The sequence below is a fragment of the Pinus tabuliformis genome, chromosome 5_2 (genome assembly GCF_031772625.1).
Source record: "Pinus tabuliformis cultivar Carrire ecotype Pingquan chromosome 5_2, CPIR1, whole genome shotgun sequence".
In the NCBI taxonomy this organism is placed as follows: Eukaryota; Viridiplantae; Streptophyta; class Pinopsida; order Pinales; family Pinaceae; genus Pinus; species Pinus tabuliformis.
Window position 1 is genome coordinate 484,458,305 of NC_142306.1, and position 16,654 is coordinate 484,474,958.

Below are 16,654 nucleotides of genomic sequence, written 5' to 3' on the forward strand. Positions count from 1 at the left end.
AACTTGTTGCAAGAGGATTTTTGCGACCTGTCAACAATTCCTTATGTAAATTGGATGCAAGCATATCAATTCTTGCAGTCATAATTGTGTCTTAATCCCTGTTCACATTGGTAATTATTGCAATATAGTAGACTCATCTATTTCTTGTTAGAATGTTTATCACTGTATATGGAACACTAAAGTTATTATTTTTTTAGCATTGTTGTATAGGTTTCCTCAACAAGATACATTCTACTAGTTTTTGTTGCACTGTTGTTTCTTGTTATGTATGTGTGTCATTATGTCCATGAAAATAGTTATGCCTATAATATGAAGAACAATGTGACAATAGATTCCACGTTGAACCTCATTGCACAATGAGTGTGCCCAGATTCCAGCAGAAGAGTAATTATACACAAAGCTAACACAAGGAGTTGGCCAAATACTTGCACATTTCATCAAAAAATTCTCTGTCAATTACTATGTTCTTGTATTCATTTGTCTCAAGTATTTAGCGCTGCAATACAACTGAAACTAGAGAACTCAGAGTTATCAGGTTGTTTTTATAACAGAATAGGTATTTTTAAAACACATATTTCTTCATCAACTCGAGCGGTGTTCATGAAAATTGTTTTTCTAGAAGTTCAAAACAAAGACAAACACAAAACAATGTGAATTTCTTGTCCAATTGACATTTTTTTGTATATTTAGCAATGTGTTTTCAAGTTTGCGAATAGCTTAAATTTTGTTGTCTCAACAAGATATACAATCTTTGTTGAATTTTTTCAAATGCAATTGTAATGGAGCAATCCACTTTTGTCATATAAGAGCTGCAATATGTTGTTGCACCATAGGGATTTAAAATAGATTGAGCATATTTGTTTTATTTCCACACTATGTTCTTGTTTTCAACTGTCTCAAGTGTTTTTCTCTAAATATAATTTTAACTATATATAAATGTATTGCTAGATATAAACATAGACACAAGTAAACAGGAAATATAGGGTTTGAGAATCAGTTACTAAAATTCTAGAAAGACTTTATAGTTTCACATAGAATATAGACTTATGATATCAATAAATGAGCTGAGAGTCAAGAAAATAATTTCCAGTGTGCACATAGTAAAGTCTTTTCAAAACCTATTAGACAGAGGAAAATCATGTCCTCTATATTTCTTTGTTTTGTAACTTTTTGGTATGAAATTTATAATCTAAATATTCACCAGATAATTTGCATTCTTGTTGTCATGTTTACAATAATATTATTTTGCTTTGTGCGTCACAAAATCAATAAAATTAAAAGCCTTAAACAATTTTTTTATTTTTTGAAGACCTAAGTCGTAGGTTGGATCTAGAAAACTTTTGTAAAAAGAATACATGCTCCAAACTACCCTACCTTCCAACTACACGACTAGCAACTCAAGCTAACTACATTTTTTTTATATCAATAATTAGGCCGACCTCCCAACCTTGGCATTGCCAGATTGTGAAACTACCCAACCTAATCAATTCACTCGACTATGGTCTAGTCCAGGTCATGATAGAATAAATGAATCATAAAACAAAACAATAAATGCCCGACTGTACGATTGACATACCAAAAAAAAACCATGATAATCCCGACAGTAATATTATACTTTTCGTGCTTTTAGATTTAGTCACTGAATGTATAGTCTTATTTATTTGTTTGTTTTGTAATTTTTTCTTTTCTGGATCACAAAATGATTAAAAATATTAGCCTTGAACAATTTTTTTTTTAAATTATTTTAGAAGTCAGATCTAAAAACATTTTGTAAAAAAGAAATATAACATTATGTCTACCTAACCTTTCGACCACCTGACTAACAACATAGAGTGACTATAAGATTTTTTATAAATAATCAGCTGGATCTCCCGACTTCAACATTGCCCGACTATCAAACTACCTAACCTCCCAACTTCAACAATGCTCGACTTTGAAACTACCCAAACTAATGAAACCTTTAACCTATGGTATATTTGGGATCACAATAGAATAAATGAATCATAAAACGCACTTGACTGTTCGACCTCCCAACTGCGCGATCAAACCAATTAAAAATAAAAAATAAAATTCCCCTCTTGTACTTTTCATACTTTGAGAATCAACTACTTAAAATCTATTCTCCTTTATTTGTTTGTTCTATAACTTTTTGATATCAAACATATAATTTAAAAATTCATAGAAAAATTTGCATTCCTTCTAACAGCTTGACAAGAAGCATATTTTATTTTGTGCATCAAAAGATGAATGAAAACAAAATTATTAAAAAAAAATATTTTTTGAAAATGAAGTCGAAGATCAGATCCAAAAACATTTTGTAAAAAATAAGTACAACCTTCTGACTACTTGAAATTCCGACAACCCGACTTGCAACACCAAGTGACTATGAATTTTTACAAATAATCAGCCCGACCTCCCGACCTGAACATCGCTCAATTATCAAACCAACAAACCTCCCAACCTCAGCATTTCCTGACTGTCAAACTACCCGACTTAATGAAACCACCTAACTATGGTATAGTTGGGGTCACAATAGAATAAATGTCATAAAACAAAAAACACCCAACTATCGGACCCCCCAACTGTACATTAGGCCCAATATTTAAAAAACAAAAATAAAAAACAAAAAAAGGCTCATAGTTTGGACAATATTTTTTTATTTTTCTAATGCTTTGAAAATCAATTACTGAAAATCTAGTCTTATTTTTTTATAATTTTTTGATATGAAACATATAATTTAAAAATTCATGGAATAGTTTTCATTCTTGTTCTCAGGTTTACAAGAAGGATTTATTTATTTTGTGAATCACAAAATGTATAAAACAAAATTCTTGAAAAAATTATTTTATTTTTTCAAGAATTAAGTCGGAGATCAGATCCATAAAGATTTTGTAAAAAAAAATTAACCTCCCTACTACTTGACCTTCCAATCATATGATGACCAACCCGGGGTGACTATGAATGCATAGTTCCTAACCTCTCGAGTTCATACTAAATCATTTCCGGCACTGGTTTTCTTATGCTATTATGAAACTATTGCTTTGTCCTACCAACTCTTTGTTACCCACCTCATTGCTTGAGCCCTATAAATAATCCATGTCTGATGTCCAATCGTACAACAAGAGAATCTTGTTGCCCCAATCACAAGTTTTCCCACCCACTATCATAGCTGCAACATGATAAGCCTTATCCAATTATTTCTATAAATTCAACATTCACCCCTTTTCTCCACACTGAACATCCTTTCATATTTTTCAATAATGCCTGTGTCATGGCCCTTTGGCTCTGCACCACGCAGAGCCTTTACTCAATATTTCGACGTTATCCTTAAAGACCATGTGTGTTGTTGCAAGAACTACCTCGAGCTAATCCTATCGATTGTGGCCTGCTCTAAGGGATTCATTCCACTTGTAGATATAAATGAGCACCTCTCCACTCTATCGAAGTCATACTAAGACGTTCCATGGAGTTACCCCTTATGAGATTCAGTGATAGCTATATTGAGGAATTACTATCCCACGGCATTTCTCTGCCTCCGAGTATGATATTTCTCATATGGTGGCATAGGCGCTCCTACATTTTTTTTTTTAAAGAAGCCTAGCGCCACCTTACATCTGGCTTCTGCCTCACCTGCCACACACTAAATATTCTAGAATGCTCATGAACTCCCTCAGAAACTCCTCAAGAGTACTCATGGGTAGCTATGGCATTTGGCTATTGACAGGGGCTTGTGATCGTCATTGACAAGCTCCCTATGGCAAGAATGTAGGCTCGTGCACAAAAAATGTTAAAGATTACAAAAGCACCACAATAAGACATATTTTTTCTGAGAACATTCATTTGATATTTCTCATATAGTTTTCCTTCACTGACAATATTTTTTAAAAAGCTATCTTAATATACATAGTGGCCATCTATGTCAAACCTAGCACCTCGATTATAGATTTGTACATTAATACAAAAAGTCTCAAAAACCATTTCTTCTAATTGATCTTATTTTTCCAATTCAAATATATTTTTGAGGTCCTTAACTTCATTTATTGAATTATTTATGATATAATTAAACATTTAGGAAAAAATGTTATGGGACTCTTTTTCAGTTTGAACTTCAGTCACTTTGTAATTACTATTGTTTACTATATTAGCCTATTTATTTTTTCATAGAAGCATAGGACACATGTGCCCATGCATAATCATAACCACAATAAATATACAAATCAGGAAAATATTGGTCCACAGTTGCATCAAAAATATATTCCAAATAACACATATTGCACTTGTTATTTATCCATATCTATTAAAATGACAATGCAGCATAGCCCATCAATTGGAAATAGTATTCAGAGAATATTTATATTTTTTTTGTAGTAAAACTAAATCTGACCCTCTATCCAAATCCTCTCTTCCAAATTCCTCTCCTTCTTTTGGAGCAAGTTTCTAATTCCTCCATCACTATTGCATCCTTGCTCTTGCAATCAGTTCATAAATTATGCTCCTTATATTATCTCAAACAAGCATGGGCCTGGATATTTTCCTGACACCATTTAATTTCAAGAAACATCCCCTTTACTTCATGGAACACTAAGCCTTTAATTCCTATTGTCAAGTTCGGGTCTCTTTTTTGCACAATAAACTATATCATCCCTACTAGGAATTCTCCATTTCCAGCTCTACAATCCATGTCCTCAGATTCAGTCACCTTTTTATTTTATTAGTCCAAATATTACAACAAATGTAGACTCTTTTTACAATGCATCTCATACTAGAAACTTGGGTGAGACTATCACATAAATAATAAAACTCCTATAAACTAATAACTAACAAAAATAATTTTCTACTATCTATTCTTGTTCGCTGATTTGATGCAAAATGAAGCAAATGTCAAATTTCTCTAACTATTTACTTATTTGTTTTAAGAAATAAATTATCTATCAAACTAATAACTTCAAATATTAGTACACAACTAAAACATAGTTATCGATCAAACGAAAAAATTCCTGATTACCCATTTTTTTGTGGTAGCAAAAAAATCACCTGATTTTGAAAAGTGGTTATTCAGAATACACCATTTTTTTGGAGCATATTTTGGGCACTTTAAATTTTCTTATGAACATTTTTTTAGATGTGAGGGATTTTCATGTTTATTTTGAAAAGCATTGATGCAACATCAACCTCTTTTTTTAGAGTGTTTATTTTTTACACTTTACATTTTCTAATGTCTTATTCTTCCCTAAGATATTTAATTTTAAGTGTATTTATGTTTTTTTACCTTTTCTTTTTAATTTTTTTTGTAATGAAATATTCATTTTTCACATAGCTAAAATGAGGTCATTATTTTAAAGTTAAGATTTTATATATGTTTATGTATTGTTAATTAATATTTCAATGCACATCGATAACCAGCTAACGAGAACTCAAAGAAATTGCGATGGCTAGGGTTACAGTGGGAAAGCTTTATGCCGTCGCCGCCCAGGAAACCAAGGAACTGAGCCGTAATGGATCAGCGCTGCAAGGGATCAGTGATGCAAAGGATCGATCGGACCCTTCCCTTACTCGATCCGCAGTTCACATCGACGCAGGAGGATCAGTCAAACAGGGTAAGGCTGCTCGCGATGGAGGGAAGGCTATGCGGCCTGTTGAACTCCTGCCCCCAATCCGACCTTCCCGTGCTGATCAATTCAGTTTTCTCAAGCAAATCAATAAGGGAGAGAGCGAATACGCTGAGCCGTGGATTAATGAGATTTCCCAGACGTTGGTATGCTTAAAGGCTCTTCATTTGCGCAGCATGATCGTTACGGATGTAGATCTCAGGGCTCTGGCTCGCGTCCGCGGCCACATTCTGCAGGTTCCTAAACTGGAGAAGTGCTCGGGGTTTTCGACTCTCAGGCTTCTCGAAGTTGCACGGTCCTGCAGATCAGCCATTGATCAATCAGATCGGGCCCTCAATAGACAGATCGGCCAGCCCCTGCTCCCCAACAGTCCATTATTTCAGAGGGCTACCACAGAGTTCACCAGTCAGATTTGCAGAGGAAAGCAGAAGTCTGATCACTCTGCCTCGTTCCAGATCCAGATCGTGCTCCTTTCTGGAAAAACTCTGCTACAATGGGTGAGCTCTTCAGATCTAGTGCAGGACCTCAAGCAAATCCTGGAATTTAGTTTGGGGATTCCCTGTGCATCTCAACGACTCCTCCACTAAGGTAAACAACTTGAGGATATTTATCCCCTTTCTTTTTACAGCATTAAGAGAAATGTCTCCATCACTTTTACCCTTCGTGTGAGAGGGGGAGCTGTTGGACAGTCATCTTTAGCTGCAGCTTTTTCATACAAAGATGTTGTCCATGCTCAGTTGCCCAAGAAAATAGCTCCACCAGCTCAGGCTCCCAAACCTTTTTTGGTGGACAAACTGGAGGAAACCCCCTCCATTGAAATAATGCATCCAACGTTGGATGATCAAATCGAAAAGTATGCAGAGCATGGCATTATTTTCAGGTTTAATGGTCTATGGCCACGCACAGCAGATCTCTACCAATGGATTCACACTAACTAGACCAACAATTGCAAGGTTCTTCTCTGCTCAAAGGGTTTCTTCATTGTAGTGTTTTCTTTCAGTGAGGACTACCAAAAAGCATTAACTGAAGGCCCATGGTTTTGGGGCTCAACAGGTTTATTCCTCACCCCTTGGTTCCCAGATTTCGATCCCTCTACAGCAATCATCACCAAGCTCCCCATCTGGGTCAGACTTCCTAATCTCCCGGTGCATCTATGGCACTTTTCTATATTCCAAGGGATCGACAATACTCTAGGCTGATTTCTAGCCACAGACAGCTCTAGAGGGGAAATTGGAGACTTCCATTGGACTCTGACCCTAGATTACGAGAACAAAGCCTTTCGTTGCCGAAATTTCCATCACACAGGGCACCTTCAGAGCTCTTGTCCCTTGATTCCTGCCCAAAAGAAGAAAGCCAATCCTAAGCGAAAATCCAAAAGCTGGAAACCTCATGATCCTCCCCCCATGGATGATTTTGATTTCAGCTCAGACGAAGAGGAAGGGGATGTGGAAGGAATGGACGCAAAGTTGGCATAGGACCCGCCCTCGACTGGTCCTGAGGAATCTTCAGTCCCACCTAACTCACAGAAAAGAACTCATGAGTCCTCTCCCTCGGATTCAGACAAGGAGACCTCTCTGTCAGCCCAGCTCAGTTTGCAAATCATACCAGCTCAGCAGAGTCAGCTTGGTTGGGTCAAAGTTGGAAAAAAGAAAGAAAAAAAATGCCGAATAGTTGATTCCACCCACGTTGGGTAGAATCCTTTGTTTTGCTCTTGTTACTCTGTTCTTCTTGTTACTTCTTTCTCAGAACTGCTCTCTTCTTGTTTTCTCTTAGGGGCCGAGGTGGATAGTCTATCCTTTCCGGCTGCCCGTTTTCTTACTTCTCTTGGTTGTAACTTCATATTTTAGCATACTTCCTCTTAATAGAATTAGTCTCTACCGAGAAAAAAAAATATTTCAATGCACATCAAATACTTGTCAGTAAAAAAATTTAAATGCTCGACAAAAAAAAAAAAAACATATTTTCAATATAAATACAATGAAAAAAAAACACATTTTGAGACTTTTTTTTAAATAGCATGTCAAATAAACCATTTTTATGGGAAAATCTTAAGAAAAAAAACTTTAAAAAATAACATTTTTATGAATTTATGTCAAAAATATTACTAACATTTTTTTTTACAAAAAATAATGATTCACATAAAAATTAAGGTGAAAATCACATAACACAAATATTACATATATAACAACAATAATCAAATACTCATTCCTCTCATAAACTCTCAAAGTCAAAACATTACATGTAAAACTAATGAATAGATCTCAAAATTGAGCTTTATTTGCAAACATAACATAAAGTTAATCAATAATATCATATAATCCATGTTAAGTATCTTCTAGAGCTTCAATAATGTCTTCTTCGACAATATGTTTTATTTCAATTTTCTCATTTTCCTCTTCTAATGGATCTTTGATGTCTACAAATCTTCCAAAGTATCATCTTCCAATCATTCCATATAACGGTGGTTGATGTTTCTTTGCCCTTTTTTCCATACTTTATTCATTAAAATCCCCATTCCTCAAACCAACTTCTTTCATTACATTTGGAAGAAGTTTAAGAGCATTAATTATTTGTTGAATAAAATTGCATTGTAGTGAGTCTTTTTCAATGACAATGCATTTTCTTAATTTTTGTAGAAAGCATGCTAGTGTTGTATCAAATCATCAAACACAAATTAAATAATTAAGTAAATTAGTATAAACACATAAAATAAATATTAAAATTCAATTTTATATAATAAAACTTACCTGAACTTGAGAATAAATCGAAAACCCAATCTCCTTCATTTGAACATAAATCGATAAGATAGCTAATCAATGTTTGCGGTTTTTGATAAATGTTAACTATCTTTCATTTTGCATCATTATCCTTATATTTTAGTTTTCTTACGAAAACATCATGAACCAATACTTGGTTGTGACTCTTTCCATCTATTCTATTCACAAGAACATGCTTATAGCTATTATATTTTGTCTAGAATTCAACATGGATGAACTCACAATCATTTATAATTGATTGATCTTTGGAAGAAACAAGATTTGACTTTTTCCTATAACATGACATAGCAAAAGTTTAATTAATTTGTAAATAAATAAAAAAATTAACATTAATAAACCATACAATTTTAATGTCTTACTATGTAAGATGCATCCTTGAGTTTTATTTTCCATTGGATCTTCTTAATAACGTTGAAATTGTGTGTCTGAATGAAATGTCACAAATATCCAAAGTGGTGATGTTGTGACTTCTTGAAAGCCTGTAACAGTGACTCTATTAAAATCTTGATAAGTATAAGGTTCACTATCATATCCAATGTCTGCGAAATTGAAACCATGATGAAATCTACAATACTAGGGAATATTCCCTTTTAGTTATGAGTTCTACAATGTCTTCACAATCACCTTGTATTATTTTATATGTGATAGTTTAGATTGAATTCCAAATGAAATAAGTAAGAGTAGGTTCATGTTCAACATTCCTAAGACATTGCTTCTTAGCCTTTTCAACTTAATTTTTTCAATAAAGCTTTTTGAATTATTTGTTACTCCACTTGCATCATTCTCAAACATATTTAATGAAATAAAAAATATGTATGTATAAGTAATAAAATAATTTTTTTTTATATATGAATAAAATAAATGTAAAAATCAACATACCTTACTGAATGCAAGATAAAAATCTTTAACTATTGTTGTAGAATTTGATTCTAGGTATTTATGTACAAAATCGTCCAAACTCCCTTCATTCAATATTTTAACCATATGTTCTTGTATTTTCATATAAATATTATGACTAAATAAATAAATTGAAAATTATTAATATAGTGATATGTATAACAAATACTACCAACAACAATATGTTATATTTAAAAGAAAATTATAATCTAAGAAAAAGTAAAAAATAATTCAACAAACTTTGGAAATTTTGAGCACATTTCGTTCATTGAAAATTCACCTAACTTCACACAACATAGTATTGATTTGACTAGTTTATCATCCTTCACTCCTTGCATTGTTCTCCAAGGTGTGATAGTCATATCATTTAGAAGTTGCTTAATTTCAAGACATGTCTTATTGTTGGTACATATTATGGGTTTACACTTTTTAACCTTTTGATTTTTTATGGAAATATTCTCCCACAGGTTGAAAATCTCATCAATCATTTCCCATATCTCTCTAGTGTTAAATTCCAACTGGAAAATGTTATCCATGCCTATGAATAAATGTGAATTTAATTTGCCACATTTTGATCCTCAATTTGATAACTTGTTTCCATTAAACATTCCTTCTAAAAGCTTAAATGGAGTTTTGTGTTATCCCCTCCACACTTTTCTACAAATTCATTATGAATAAATCTGACCCTTTGGATGAAATTCATAAACATTCTATACTCATTATCTGCATGATGATCCCATGCCAATAACTTTGCCTATGTTTATGTTAAAGAAACATAAATGATGCATCACACTATTTCAAAAAGAGATTTATTAGGATATTCCTCGATCAATTGTATTTTAGCCTCTACTGAATGGTTCCCTCCAATTACATAATATTTCTATTCAAAACAGTGTGTCCTCTCAAATTCCATTTTGTTGGGAACTTGATTTGGATAAAAAAGAACCACATAATCCACCACATGTGCATATGGATTGAACCTGAACAATGTTTTCAAATTATAGACATGTAGGTGATGTGTCTTTCTAATTTTATATTGATATTGTCCTTCACTTGACCTATAGAATTTGTTGACATTAAGTTGAAATATTTGGCCACCATTAATAAATTTATTGTCCCTCAAGTCATCTTGAATGACATTTTGTTTTGTTTCAATAATGTCATGCTCTAACTCAACACGTGGTGTTATTATTTATTTGTTGTCTTTAGATCTTTCACTTTGATCTTCACTATTGCCGTGATTTTTACAGGTTGACCAACTTTTGATTTCTTCTACATATTGGTTAACATATTTTCTTCTAGATAAACAATCTCCTCATCATCATCTAAAAGAAAAATATCCATGGCCATTGTTTTTTGGTGTTTTATTTATTTTCTCCTTTTCAACAATAGTTCTAATCTCCTACTTGCTAATGGTAACCTCGTTTTCAACTTTATCTTCCACATATTCAAAAGAAACGTGTTTAGCTTTACTAGATTGACCCACCTTATTGATTATTTGTTGATACCCTATATTTACTATTGTAGTGTCACGAGTTATTTCTGTTTTCTTCCTTCTCTTTTCTTATTTTCTCTTTGTGTGGAAACTATTGATCATAGTCATAATATTGGCTCTAGATAGTAAATACCCTCCAAGATGATTGAAAGACTCTTAGATAAATCCTATTGAAAAAAATAAAATATGTGAAAGACAAATAATTTATATAATTTTTAATGATCCTTACAATGATGCATAACACAAAAATATAAATAAGCATAGTTACAATGTTACTTGCAGTGTTGTTTGTGATTTCTTCACACAACTGTGTAAATTCTTCATATGTGTCACACTTGACCTTTGAGAGACGATATCTGACATTTTCACGTGTATTGGCAAATCTTGCAAGATAATAAGAGTGTATGCATTCGGCACCAAATGTATGTCTCATACTTTTCCCATAACCTCATATGGTTCACCAAAGTTAATCATACCACAATATAGCTAGATATATACACCATCATTGGTTTCACTATTTTTTAACATTCCAATTAAAACTTGTTTTTTTTTATTTCTCGTGCATTCTTCCATTCTGAAATAATTTTGAATGTACTTGATGGATCACTTGTTTGACTTTTATGATGTTTCCAACTTTGGGTGTGTTCAACAATATCCATAGTGCGTCAAACTGCAACTTTAGATGATGTAATCACTGCCCTTGGTCTAGAAACATTCACAACAATCTTCTTTGATGCCATCATCCTGATATATATATATATATATATAGAGTAATTAAAACATATACGTATTTTAACTAAACGTTTTTTTTAATTTAACAATATAAATTTTTAAAAAACAATATAAATTAAAATTAAGAAAAAAAAAAAAACCTATGTAAATTAAAATTTTTTAAAAAATAATTATATATTTTTTAAAAAATAATAAAACTTATTTTATTTTTTTTTATTTAAAAAAAAATCAATATATATATATATATATATATATATATATATATATATATATATATATATATATATATATATATATATATATATATATATATATATATATATATATATATATTTTACTTAATAAAAAAATTAAATAATGTTTTTTAATTATATATAATTAAAAAAAATTAGGTATTTTTTTATTATCTTAAATTTTTTATTTTTTATTTTTATTTTTTTTAAGATGGGTGTTCGAGGCCAGCAGGCGGGCCTGTTGGGTCGAATCGACCCCTCTGCCAAGCTAGAGTTTGGAGGCCAGGGGGTGAGCCTGCCTAGGCCTAATAGACTCGTGTGCCGACCTCCGACAAATAATTTAAAACACACACACACACACATAAAAATAAAAATAAATTTTCTAAAAAACAAATTGTTGTAAAACAAAAAAATTAAATTAAACAATCGATATTGTTTTCGATTTTATTTTTTCGTGGAGGAACCCAGCAACCCTAAAAATATAATTTTTTCTCCCAAAAATCCTACAAAATTAAGTTTTTTCATCTCCACTATAAAAAAAATAGAGATTTTCATGTGGTTTTCCTCGTAAAATATGTTTTTTTTTTAAGGTGGTTCATGGACACTGAGTGGTTGCTACATCCACAAAAAAATCTAGGCAAATCGACCCGAAGGGATCTACCTGTGGACCAAAGAAGCAGGCCTTAACCCCTAGGGTATCAAGGAGATTTGACACTGTGACCTCCCAACTGGAAAGACACTTAGCAACAAGAACTCAACCAACTAAGCTAACCCTTGGGGCTCCCCGTAAAATATGATATTGCAAAAAACATTTCAAAAAGGAAGAAAAATAGTTAAAAAAATTAGTTTTGGAGCATAAAAACCATAAAAGAACAGATTTTCACCAAATTCCTCTTTAAATGGTCAAAATAGAATGAAAACTAAGCTTTGAAATGTGAAAAACTCTTGTTCAATGTGTTATCGACGCCAACGTAGCTCCTTCGCAAAATTTCTCTAAATGTTTTAACAAAACCCATAAGACTTGATGTGATGTGACAAATAGAAACGATGAATGTTTTTATACAACGGAGATTGTGGGATTGCTTTACCATTTCTCGAATGTTGGATTAAAATTAAAATTAAAATTAATAAATTAATATAGAGTAAATATTATAGGTTTAGATTAAATTTTATTCAATGTCAATGAAAAAATAAATTATAAATTATAAAAATAAATTTAGTTACGTGTTCAACGTTAAATAATTTGAATAAAAAAATTCTTTTATTTTCAAAGGAATGCATTAAAGGAACATTTTGTGGATATTTTGAATCGAAATTAGGGTAAACATTTTCAAGGCCAAAAGTTTAGTAAAATGTTTTCAAATATATTTTAGAAATTTTTTTTAAAAGGAAATATTTCAAACAAAATTTTTGGAGGGAAATTTTTCGACGAAAGTTTTTGGGGAGAAACTTTAGAGGGAAATTTTCAATCTTTAAGCTATAAATTGTCATTGGCAGAGAGTGAATTTGTATCATTCATCATCTTTTATTTGAAAGTCATGGATTCTTCTGATAGTGAAGCTTTTCTTTATGCAGCATCAACAACTTCATCACACAACAATTCTATTCATATTGATGAATAAAATAGGAATTTGTTCACTATGAATAGAGAGTCAAATTTTCCACTTGGTCCTAATCCTAAGGATGATGAGAGAAACATTGATGAAGGGAAGAAAAAAGGAATTTTTGTAAATCGAGAGTTAGTTTTTCCACTTAGTCCCAATCCTAAGGATTATGAAAGCAGCACTGATGAAGGGCACGATGAAGAATTTTCAGAGTTAAAATTTCCACCTAATCCTAATCATAAGGCATATGAGAGTACCACTGATCAAGGGGGGGATGAAGAATTTTGAAAATCTAATTTTCCACTTCATCTTAATACTAGGGATTATGAGAGAACCATTGATGAAGGGGGGGGATAAATAGTTTCCATAGTCAAATTTTCCACTTAGTTCTAATCCTTGGGATTATGAGACCACCACTAAGGGGAGAAGTACGATGAATAATTTCCAGTAATTAGAGATTAAAGGCTTCCACTTAGTCATAATCTTGAGGATTCTGAGAGCACCACTGAGGAAGGGGAGGGGGAGGATGAAGAATTTCCAGTAAATAGAGATTCAAAGCTTCCACTTAGTCCTAATCCTATGTATTATGAGAGGAGAACTGAAAAAGGGAGGATGAATAATTTCCATTAAACAAAGATTCAATCCACTTAGTCCTAATCCTAAGGATTATGAGACCAGCACTAATGAAGGGTTGGATGAAGAATTTCCTACAAATGATAATTTGACTATAAATAGACTCATATTTTACACTTAGTCCTAATCTTACGGATTATGAGAGCATTGGTTATGAAGGGGAGGATGAAGAGTTTCTTCCAAACAATAATTTTAGAGGCACAAATGTGAATAATGCATTTTCTCTAAGTGAGTGTTTCAAAGGCACTCATGGTGATGAAGAATTGAATCCTACAAGGGAATATTTCAAAATCATGGATGAAGATGGTGAAAAATTTTGTCCAAGTCAGGATTTCCAAAGTGCAGATGATGGTAGTGAAGAATTTTTTTCAAGTGAGGATGGTAATGAATATTTTCCAAGAAATAATGGTGATGAATTTCCTAACTATGTTCAGAATGATCATAGTGAGGATAATATTACTCTTAATGATGATGAAAATGCTTCTACAGAGGATAAGGAAATGATAGAGACATTGCAAGAAAATATGTATCTAGGAGTAGTACATCTTTTCATATTAATCCAAAATATGACAATTATACAAGCCTTGGGATAGAATATCTCACAATCCTACGTTCTATCGATGATTTGCTTTCAAGTAAATGTTTTGAAATGATTGCTTAAAACATATGGATTTCAGGTTTTCTTTGGAGAAAAGGCAAAGATGTTTGTCAATGAATAAAACTATGAAAAATTCATATTTTGTGGGTTGTGTGCAAACTACACTACCAGGTTTTGTGTATCATATTGGGAATGTATTTATATGTAGAAATGCTTTCAACATGTTGCATTCAATTGGTAATTTTCATTTGTCAAGAATCCAAGAAAGACTAGAAAAAATCCCACATTTTATTCAGAAGTACGGGTTGCACCATTAGCAAATACTGTAATGTCAAGGATGAAATATTTATTTTCAAAGCATGGAGAGTGTATTCCAAATAAAGACACAATACATATTCCAGATAATTTCTCAAGACAAGAAATCTACATCTTATACAAAGAATATACAGAAGGTGTTGAAGAACATGGTAATTTTATTAAATATTGATATTCTACAAGGATAGGGAAGAACGAATTCAACAATTTCTCGTATTCCTAAGAAGACAAGGATGGGGGTTTTTAGTACATGTGCTTCTCTTAAATAAAAAAGGTATAAATGCCAAGGGGCGGAAAGTGCTATGCATTCATAACATTATTTTTAAAAATTGGGTATTTATGGACTATGAAAATATATTTATTAGTAGGTTTCTTTTATTTTATGTGCAGATTCCATTATCAAAGCACTTCAAGAGAATTCCAAATCAGCAAAGACGTGAAAGGAAAAAATTGTTATGATGATCCAAATAAATATTTGGGTTTGATATTTGATGGTACGGACCAAAAGAAAACACTTCAGCCACATTTTGACTACACACCAAAAAAATTACAGCAGGAAAATTTTATTTAGTTCACTTGGTTGGTTGTATGGTCTTTAATGGGAAGATGTTGCCAAGGGTTCACTTCACAGCTCCAAATATTCATAATGATGCAAATATGACCATAACTATAATCTGTGATATGGTTTCTCTTTGGTATGGCATTCTTCCCGAACTTTTATATCTGCAATTAGACAATGCAAGCTGTGAAAACAAAAATAAAGTTCTTTTTGGATATCTAAACATTCTTGTTGAGTTGGGAATTTTTAAAAAGGCAAAGGTTGGTTTCCTTCTTGATGGGCATACTCATGACCATATTGATCAGATGTTCAGTCACTTTTTAGTAACATTGAGGAGGAAAGATTTTGGGAGCGTGCCATCATTAATTGAATGTATTAATAAATCATACATTCCAGAGCCTGTTTTTCATGTGTTGGAAGAAACTATTGACATGTGAAGGTTTATTCTCGGATTGCATGGTGAGGAGAAATGCATTGAACAAATTAATGAGATTAACTTCCAACATCAATCTCATATCAAAAAAATTCATAGGAAAACACTTATATGGGGCAAGAAGTATTCAGCTGTTACAAAATGGGTCCCATCATCAGGTTTAACGTTTTTGAAGTTCATTCCAGAACATCCAATATTTGCATCAAATATATTGTTATTACAATCGGCTGTTGAACTCCATAATGCACGAAGGCATAAGAGAGATATAAATTACTTTGAATTCTTGGAAGAATTTAAAATATGTATTAGAGATACATATGAGTACCTTGATGTTGCTGATTCAGTTTGGTGGGAGTTTATTTTCAATAATTAAAGTGATATCATTTCAAGATTAATAAATGAAGATACACTTTTGAATACTCCATTTATTTGGCCACAAAATATGCCAAATGAACATGAGGAAAGACATATTGTTGAACAACAACAATCTCAAGATATTATTAATTATCCACCAGTACACGAAAGAGAAATATATATTATTTCTATAAGATCTCATGCACAACGTGAAGCCATGGAAGAACTTTACACTGGTTTTGTGCATGATGTTAAGGAGGGTTGCATGATAGCAGTGTTAGCAGATGGAAATCCACTTGGCTATCTATTCTAGGTTTCCAAGGTTATAAAGGTCACTAAATAAAATGAAGATATTTCATCTGACAATGAAAATTGGTATGCCACAAATACCCACCCATTCAATGGTGTGTACAAG